This window comes from Cetorhinus maximus, chromosome 10 (assembly GCF_964194155.1).
Source record: "Cetorhinus maximus chromosome 10, sCetMax3.hap1.1, whole genome shotgun sequence".
NCBI classification, from domain to species: Eukaryota; Metazoa; Chordata; class Chondrichthyes; order Lamniformes; family Cetorhinidae; genus Cetorhinus; species Cetorhinus maximus.
Genome location: NC_135888.1, coordinates 133146651 through 133156510, shown reverse-complemented (window position 1 = coordinate 133156510; position 9860 = coordinate 133146651).

Sequence of the window (9860 nt, the reverse complement as noted above, 5' to 3'; positions counted from 1 at the left end):
TTAAACATACTGTCAACCCTAGTGAATACAAGAGTCCATGACGGAGACAAGGGATAAATCAATTACAAACTGTGTGGTGTATGAGCAAGCCAATGAAAAGATAGAGTTACGGAATCATTAACGCATAGGAGGTCATTTGGCCCATTGGGTCTGTGCTGGCTCCCTGTAGAGCAATCCAGTCCGTCCCAATTCCCTGCTCTATCCCCGTAGTCCTAAAAGTTTATTTCCTACAAGTGACCATCCAACTTCCTTTCAAAATCTCCACTTCCACCACCCTCACTATGACTAACAACAGCTTCCAGTCTGTAGCAAGCTAGAGTTGGCAAGGAGTGAGGATGTCCACTAATTCGCTGTTTGAGGCTTCAATTAATGTCAGCCTCGATGAGCAATGGAACAGCAGCAAGGAGATCTTTGGGGTGCCCGGGAGCACAGAGAAGGAGTTGGGGGGGGGGGGCAGGGCGAAGAGGGGCAGGGAGGTGAGGGGAAATGAGGAGAATAAATTTGGATGAAGAAGGTTAAGAGTGCAAAGGTGGGCATGTTGGGAGGGTTTCCTTTGGGTAAAATAAAGGCCCAGGGTCAAACAATGTGGGGATTGTTGTAGATATCAGCCGACATTCCTATTCACTGATCTCCCCCCGCCCACCGGGAGAGATGGTGAGGTCCAAACACACCAACCAGTAACCAAGGCAGGACCAATGACCCCAGCATGGTCTGGGGAGGTTACATCTTAGCTCTTCATCTGAGTAGGGTCAATCTAGTGACAGTTCCATGTTAAATCTCCTTTTCTTGTGAATAATAGTTTCCCCTCAACTTTCCGATACCTTTGACTGTTTCTCATGCCTCAACTTGCCTGCTGATTCACCCACGTGGTCTTCCAAATCAAAGCAACGGGCCTGTGCCCTGAGGCTAACATCACTCATATCTCATGTGATGATGCAAGCAAATGTGTATCAGCTGTGGCTCACTGGGTCTCTCTCTCTCTCTCTTTCACCTCGCAGTCAAAAGGTTAAGGACACTCCCAATGCAGTAATGAAGGAGACCTGCACTGTTGAAGGTGCAGTCTTTAATGGGGAACATTAAAATGATGTCTCCTCAGGGGGAAGTAAAAGACCCGTTGACTACTATTTTGGAGAACAGCAGGGGAGTTTGCCATAGAGCTTTGGTCATTTTTTATCCCTCAACCAACACCATTAAAAAAAGACAATATGTCTCAAGTTCTGAAGAAGAGTCATATTCGACTCAGTGTTAACTCCGTTTCTCGCTCCACAGCTGTTGCCAGACCAGCTGAGTTTTTCCAACACTTTGTGTTTTTATTACAGGTCTGGTCACATTATCACATCGCTGTCTGTGGGAGCTTGCTGTGCACATTTCACTCTTGACAACAGTGGCTACACTTCAAAAGAAATATTTCACTGGCGGTGAATTGCTTTGGGATGTTGTGGGGTCATGAAAGGTGCTACACAAATACAGCAAATATCCTATTAAAATCCTCTTTGATGCATCAATTTTATGTAAAACAGACCAATGTATGAAAATGGCAGTGAGGGAAGATCCCTCCAGTTCATCCAGCTGGTCTCCTGTGAGGATGATATCTTGAGCAGCAGAATACAGACAGACTTACCTGCCATGCAATCTCCCAAGAGAAGCAAAAAAACACCAGATTTAAAACAGAGGGCCAGATACAGAATGAGAAAATCTGGAAAATTCCCCTCTGACTTCCCCAACCAACCCCTTCACTGTCGCTGGGCCAAAATCCTGGAACTCCCTCCCTAACAGCACTGTGGGTGTACCTACACCACATGAACTGCAGCGGTTCAAGAAGGCAGCTCACCACCACCTTCTCAAGGGCAATTAGGGATGGGCAATAAATGCTGGTCCATGTCCCATGAATGAATAAATAAAAATAAAGATGACCAACATTAGTCCATCAGATTCCCTTGCCTCTTTTGTGTAGGAGGTGATCTCCTCCTCAGGGGAAACAGGCCTAGCTTTCACTGAAAGAAATTCACCAAGTCAGGATCGAGTCACCAGCCAGTACCAGAGCACCACGACTGCCTGGAAATGGAACCATAGCCTGATGTCTAACCGTGATCTCTCCTTACATAGCTTATAGGCATGATCTATCTTCTGCTCACTAACATACCCAGCTGAAATAATTGAGCATAACTAGCAGAACACAGTCTCATCCATTTGTTACTTTATAAATTAAAGAAACTTGCAGCTCATCACCATCCAGGACAAAGCAGCCCGCTTGATTGGCACCCCATTCACCACCTTCAACATCTACTCCCTCCACCACCAACCCACGGTGGCAGCAGTGTGTACCATCTACAGGATGCAATGCAGCAACTCACCAAGGCTCCTTCGACAGCACCTTCTAAACCCGCAACCTCTACCACCTAGAAGGACAAGAGCAGCAGACACATGGGAACGCCACCACCTGGAAGTTCCCCTCCAAACCACTTACCATCCTGACCTGGAAATATATCGCCGTTCCTTCACTGTCACTGGGTCAAAATCCCGGAACTCCGTCCCACAACACTGTGGGTGTACCTACAACACAGGGACTGCAGTGGTTCAAGAAGGTGGCTCACCACCAACTTCAAAGGCAATAAGCGATGAGCAACAAATGGTGGCCTAGCCAGTGATGCCCACATCCTGTGAAAGAATAAAATAGGAACTAAATAATTGTGCCTTTCACAACTTAGGATGTCCTAAAGTCCCTCACAGACAAGCAAGTACTTTTTGAAGTGTAAATTCCTGTTGTAATTCCCAATCTGTGCAGAGACAGCTGATCTCAGCCATGAGCAGGAGGAGAGAGGCGAGTGCGTAAGGGGACATCTAGTGGAGCCGCAGGGGAGGTTGCTGGTAGGGACACAATAATAGACTCTTTTACCCACTAGTGTAGGGTGACGTCAGCCTGGGTGCCTGCTCCTATCTGGAGACTCCTGTCCTGTTTGGATGTAGGCTGAGGACAGCATTGATTTGTGTTGCGAAGCCTTTCACAGGTGAATAGTTCACTGACACTTAGTTATGTCGAAAGGCCAGCTGTGCCCGGCAACCACGTACACAGATTGAATCAGCACCTTGTGAAGGTGGCGGAGAAGACTGAGGGAGAGGTTTACATAGGCATAGAACCTGCATTTGTATAGCGCCATTCGTAACCTCAAGATGTCCCAAAGCACTTTACAGCCAAAGATGTAGTTTCCTAAAGTGTAGTCGCTGTTGCAATGTGGGAAACGCAGCAAATAAATTAAGCACAGCAAGATTCCACAGACAACAACAAATGACACATTAAAACGCGGCCCAGCCTGCCCCCTCAGGTGGGCGTTAAAGATCTCATGAGCGCTATTTCAAAGAGGAGCAGAGGGCCAGGGCGCAGGGAAAATATTTATTCCTCAACTATTGTCACTGAAACAGATTATCTGGGTGAGTTACCTCATTGCTGTTTGTGGGAGCTTTCTGTGCGCTGCTGCATTTCCTGCATTACAACAGCGCCTACACTTCCCAACGACTTTAGGAACATCCCGAGGTCGTGAAAGAGGCTATAGAAATGCAGGTCTCGCTTAGCTCTCCATTCAAAGAGTTTCTCGTGGCCCAACGTGAAGCTATGCTTAATCCAGTAAGCAGGTTACTGCAAGGATTATAGCTTCTGATCGAAGGGGCCACCCTTGGGAAATTGCTACTAAACTCTCAGGAGACAAAGCGGTTCTCTGTGGAAAAAAAAAACCCCAAACCGGTAACCAAGTCTCTAAAAGTTCTTACACCGTCGCAGCCTCAAATAGCAAGGCGTCTGGGATTGTGCGATGGATTGGATTGTGAGGATCAGGTTTTATGAGTAATAGCCACAGGCATGTGTGCTGAAATAATAACATTGTGGCTGTGTAAACACTCAGTGAGAGGGTATCAGCAGATGCTGTCAGACTGACAGTGTGAACGGCATTAGCAGCTACAAGCCTAGTGTTAGGCTGGAGATTGTAAGGTAATTAGCCCATGAAGGACCATAGACATCATTCCATTAAAGAGAGAGAGAGAGAGAGAGACAGTCTTTTTATATTTGTTCATGGGACTTGGGCATCGCTGGCTAGGCCAGCATTATTTGTCCAGCCCTAATTGCCCTTGTTCGGGGGACATTTTAAAAGACCACATTGCTGTGGACCTGGAGTTGCATGTAGGCCAGACCAGACCAGGTAAGCACAACAGGTTACCTTCCCTAAAGGACATTAGTGAACCAGATGAGTTTTCAATGATAATCAGCAATGGTTTTGTGGTCATCATCACCAGATTTGAACCTGGGTCCCCAGAGAATTACCTGGGTCCCTGGAATATTAGTCCAGTGTAAATACCACTATGGCACCACCTCCCCCCCTCCATTATGGGCATACGAATTAGGAGCAAGAGTAGGCCACTCGGCCCTTTGATTCTGCTCTGCCTGATCTGTTTGTAACCCCAACTCCACAGTCCTGCCTACACCCGGATAACCTTTCACCCCCTTGCTTATCAAGAATCTACCTACCTCTGCCTTAAGAATATTCAAAGACTCTGCTTCCACTGTCTTTTGAGGAAGAGAGTTTTTGAGCCACTGCAGTCCAGCAGCAGCTTGGGGGGCAACACTCCACATCAAGCATGGGGCAAGGTAAGGGGTGTAGGCCTCTATGAATTACCACAGCCAGTACAAGGATTGAACCTGTATATTTGGCATCTTTTCTATGCCACACACTAGCCAACTAGCCAAGTGAGCCAACCAACCCCTAGTAGTGATTGTAAACAAATCCCCTTTTTGCTTCCTCAGAGCAGTAAGTATGATACAACAACAACTTGTATTTATATAGCACCATTAATGTAGAAAATGTCACAAGGCGCTTTGCGGGAGTGCGAGTAAAAAAACGCAACACTGAGCCAAATAAGGAGATATTCGGGGAGGACAATCGAAAGTTCAGGGAGTGGGTCTCTCAGGAAAATCTCCAAAGAGTGCGGCGTGTCACAAACGCAAACCCACGACCTCTACCACCTAGAAGGACAAGGGTAGCAGGTACATGGGAACACCACCACCTGCAAGTTCCCCTCCAAGCCGCAAACCCTCCTGATTTGGAAATATATCGGCCGTTCCTTTAGTTGTCGCTGTCAAAATCCTGGAACTCCCTCCCTAACAGCACTGTGGGTGTACCCACACCACAGGGACTGCAGCGGTTCAAGAAGGCAGCTCACCACCACCTTCTCAAGGGGCAATTAGGGATGGGCAATAAATACTGGCCTAACCAGAGATACCCACATCCCATGAAAGAATAAACACAAAAGAAGCTTATGAATGTGACAGTCTAGCATGCATGCTGGGGGAGATGGTGGTGCAGTGGTAATGTCACTGAGCTGGATAATCCAGAAGTTCAAGCTTATGCCCTGAAGGCATATGTTCAAATCCCACCATAGCAGCTGGTGGAATTTAAATTCAATTAATAAATCTATAATGTAAAGCTAGTCTCAGTAATGGTGACCATGAAGCCATTATTGGTTGTTATTAAAAACCCACCTGGTTCACTAATATCTTTCAGGGAAGGGGATTTATTGTATTTCTTTGAAGGAGTCACATGTGCTGTGGATAAAGGGGAACCAGTGGATGTACTTAGATTTCCAGAAGGCATTTGATAAAGTGCCACATCAAAGGTTATTGCGGAAAATAAAAGCTCATGGTGTAGGAGGTAACATATTGGCATGGATAGAAGATTGGCTAGCTAACAGGAATCAGGGAGGAGGCATAAATGGGTCTTTTTCCGGTTGGCAGGATGTGACGAGTGGTGTGCCACAGGGATCAGTGCTGGGGCCTCAACGTTTTACAATTTATATAAATGATTTAGATGAAGGGATCAAAGGAATGTTACTAAATTTGCTGACAACAAAAAGAAAGGCAGGAAAGTAACTTGTGAAGAGGACGTAAGGAGGCTACAAAGTGACATAGGTTAAGTGAGTGGGCAAAGATCTGGCAAATGGAGTATAATGTGGGCAAATGTGAAATTGTTCATTTTGACAGGAAGAATAAAAAAGCATATTATCCAAAAGGTGAGAGATTGCAGAGTTCTGAGATTCAGAGAGACCTGGGTGTCCTCGTGCCTGAATAAAAAAAAAGGTTAGTATGCCGGTAAAGCAGGTAATTAGGAAAGCTAATAAAATGTTATCATTTATTGTGAGGGGAATAGATTACAAATGTAGGGAGGTTATGCTTCAGTTGTGCAGGGCATTGGTGAGACTACATCTGGAGTATTGTGTACAGTACTGGTCTCCTTATTTAAAGGAATATGTAAATGCATCAGAAGCAGATCAGAGAAGGTTTATTAGACTAATACCAGGAATGGGTGAGTTGTCTTATGAGGAAAGGTTGGACAGGTTAGGCTTGTATCCACTGGAATTTAGAAGAGTAAGAAGTGACTTAACTGAAACGTTTAAGATCCTGAGGGGTCTTGACACAGTGGATGTGAAGAGGATGTTTCCCCTTGTGGGAGAATCTAGAACTAGGGGGTCACTGTTTAAAAATAAGGGGTCGTTCATTTAAGACAGAGATGAGGAGAAATTTTTTTCTCTCAGAGAGTTGAGTGTCTTTGGAACTCTCTTCCTCAAAAGGCGGTGGAAGCAGAAGGTTTGAATATTTTTATGGTAGAGCGAGATAGATTCCTGACTAACAAGGGGCTGAAAGATTATCGGGGGTAGGCAGGAATGTGGGGTTACATTCAGATCAGCCATGATCGTGTTGAATGGTGGAGCAGGCTTGAGGGGCCGAGTGGTCTACTCCTGCTCCTAATTCGTATGTTCATATCTGCCGTCCTTGCCCATCTGGCCTATATGTGACCCCAGGCCCACCGCAACGTGGTTGACTCTTAACTGCCCTCTGAAATGGCCTAGCAAGCCACTCAGTTCAAGGGCAATTGTGGATGGGCAACAAATGCTGGCCTTGCCAACGACACCCACATCCCATGAAAGAGTAAATAACTTAAATGATTTTGTGACAGACAATTTACATGTAACATATGAAGGAGGGTGAGGGGTGGCGGAGGGGGTGGGGGATTGTCACTAGTATTCCAGAGACCCAGGGTAATGCTCTGGGGATATAGGTTCCAATCCCACCATAGCAGATGGTGAAATTTGAATTCAGTAAAAGTCTGGAATTAAGGGCAGGATTTTCCCGTTGACGAGCGGGCCCCACCCCCCACTTGCCGATGCGCAATGATGTCGGGCGGAACTCCCGACGTCGCCGCGCCCCATTTAAATTTTCAGGTAGGCGGGGGCACAGCAAAATCAGCTGTGCACCTGCCGACCTGTCAATGGCCAACTGAGGCCATTGACAGGGTCATTGAAGTAATTAATCGACCTGCCCGTCCAACCTTAAGGTTGGCGGGCAAGCCAGGAGCCCTGGCGGGCATTAGAAAAAGCGTGAAACCTCATCCACAGGCAGGATGAGGTTTCATATAGGTTTTTAAAAATTTAATTAAAGTTTTTTTAAAAATTATGAATATGTCCCAACTCATGTGACAGTGTCATATGAGGGGACATGTCAGGGAATTTTCTTTTTTCTATTTTTAATATTTTTGACAGAACAGCCAATCTCCCTGAGGCTGCACTTAGCCTCAGGGAGATGAGTGCGCTCTTTTGTGCGCATGTATGAAAGAGCACACTCTCAGGTTTAGGGATTCCACCCCCCTCCCCCTGCCCGCACAGGGAGTGCATAGCGCTTCCGAGCTGATGTCATGCTGGGCGGGCCTTAATTGGCCTGCCCATGAAAAATGGCGGCGCCCCCCCCCCGATTGGGGGCGCTGATTGGAGGCGCACCTGTGTGCGCCCACACTTCAACTTCGCCCCCGATGGGGGGAAAATCCTGCCCTAAAAGTCTGATGATGACCACAAAACCATTGCTGTTTGTTGTTTAAAAACCCATCTGGTTTCCTCGAGGGAAGGAAATCTGCCATCCTTACCTGGTCTGGCCTTCATGTGACTCCAGGGCCTGTGGTTGACTCTTAAATGCCCTCTGAACAAGGGCAATCAGGGATGAGCAATAAATGCTGGCTCATGTCTCATGAATGAATGAATGAATGAAAAAAAAATGACCTGAGACTTGTGGGAGTTTACAATGATGCAGATGGGGAGGGCATGAAGCCAAGAGCTGAGAATTAACCTCTTGAGGGCACGCAAACCCTTGATTTCAGCTACTTGGATATTCACTCATTGAGCCCAATTCTCCCTACATAGTTGCCGGACCCCCAATCTGCTACTCCAATCTTCAGCTGCCCCCCCCCCCACCCACAATTCTAAGTGGGTTGTATGCAGTAACACTACTTGTCTCAGCTAGAATGGAGGTGATTGGCTAATTCTCCTGTCAATCGCATCTGGAAGATGACAACGCTTTAAGTGACTGGAATGAGTTTTATCCATAATTTGTATCAAGCAACCATCCTCTACTCACTGCTTTTCATTGGACAACTTACCCTGCTTTTACTGGGAGACGTTGCTGTAGTTTCCACCATGAGTTCTGTTTGCTGTAGTTCATAGAGACTCTTTAGATCGACTTTCTTTGCTGTAAGATGGGCTGTTTACCTTGAGGCCTGCTGCAGGTCCCACCCTGCTTCCAACTTGTTGGTTGACACCGTGGTGTCAATAGACCCTCTGTCCTAAAGACAGAGCTTCCAAGTTCCATCCCCATCCCCCCCAATGCAGAACGATCTGATATTTCATCTCTCCTAGGAGACCTCACGGTTTTTGGGGTGGAGCGGGGACGCAATGGAAGGGATCTTATCACTTTAGAAATAATTGCGGAGCAGAACCATTTCTGGGTCCCCAACTACACTTGGTGGCTCGCCTGCCAATGTGATCATACCTAAACCACACGGACTGCAAGAACCACAAGAAGCCGGCTCACCACCGCCTCCTCTAGGGCAATTAAGGGTGGACAACAAATGCTGGCCTAGCCGGAGAGGCCCACATCCCACGAATGAATAAAAAGTATGGAAGGCGGCCTCCTGATTAGCAGCCTCTGTGTCCGCCGTCCAATTAAAGAGGGCGGGTTCCTGAGGCTGCAAGTCCAATCAGAGGCCCTGCAGCCTTGGAAGGCCAGCAGCTTCATCAGCAGAGGCGGGCACTACCACTGTGGGAGGGTGAACAGAGAGGGCGCATCCATCTTGAGGTGCCTACTCTGAAGAGGTTCCTACTTTTTAAAAATAAGCTGTGACTATGGATTCCAGGCCACCCCGAGGGAGTGGGGATTAGCAGCTGCAGCTGTGGCCCTGCTCCGATGGCTCTGATGTGCGGGGGTGGAGGGGAGGGCAATGGTGAACAGAAAGAGGCCTCAACCACCCCCTCGGCCAGCTGTTTCCAGGCACCTGCTTGGCTTTGGCCTGAGCAAGGAGATCCCTGCAGTCTATCCCCAGTCGGTCCCTAAGTGGGCCATTAACTATCTAAGATTGGCTACCCACCGCTGCCGGGCAAGTAACCATTGCCGGTTTCAACCCTGTCTCTGGCAAGTCCCACCCTGCTTCCAGCTCGTTGGTTGACACCATGGTGTCAATAGACCCTCTCTCCGCTGCAGGAACACATCGGCCCACTGACCTGGCAACACCCCTTCAGGATTGGCCTGACGTCTCCAGGAAGTGAAGGTCGAGGACACTGCAGTGTGTGATCCTGGAGAAAAATCATTGGGACATTAAAATAGAGTGGGTCTTTTTTGTCATTTTCTTTGACCATGTCTCTTCACCCGATATAAAAACATTGAACATGGGGGAGAAAAGGCTGTTTTAGCTGACAGTCAAACATCATCCAATTGGGTAATGAATCTTTTTGCTTTCCAATTGGCCTAGGAAAGCAGTATGTCACAAGGTTGGATG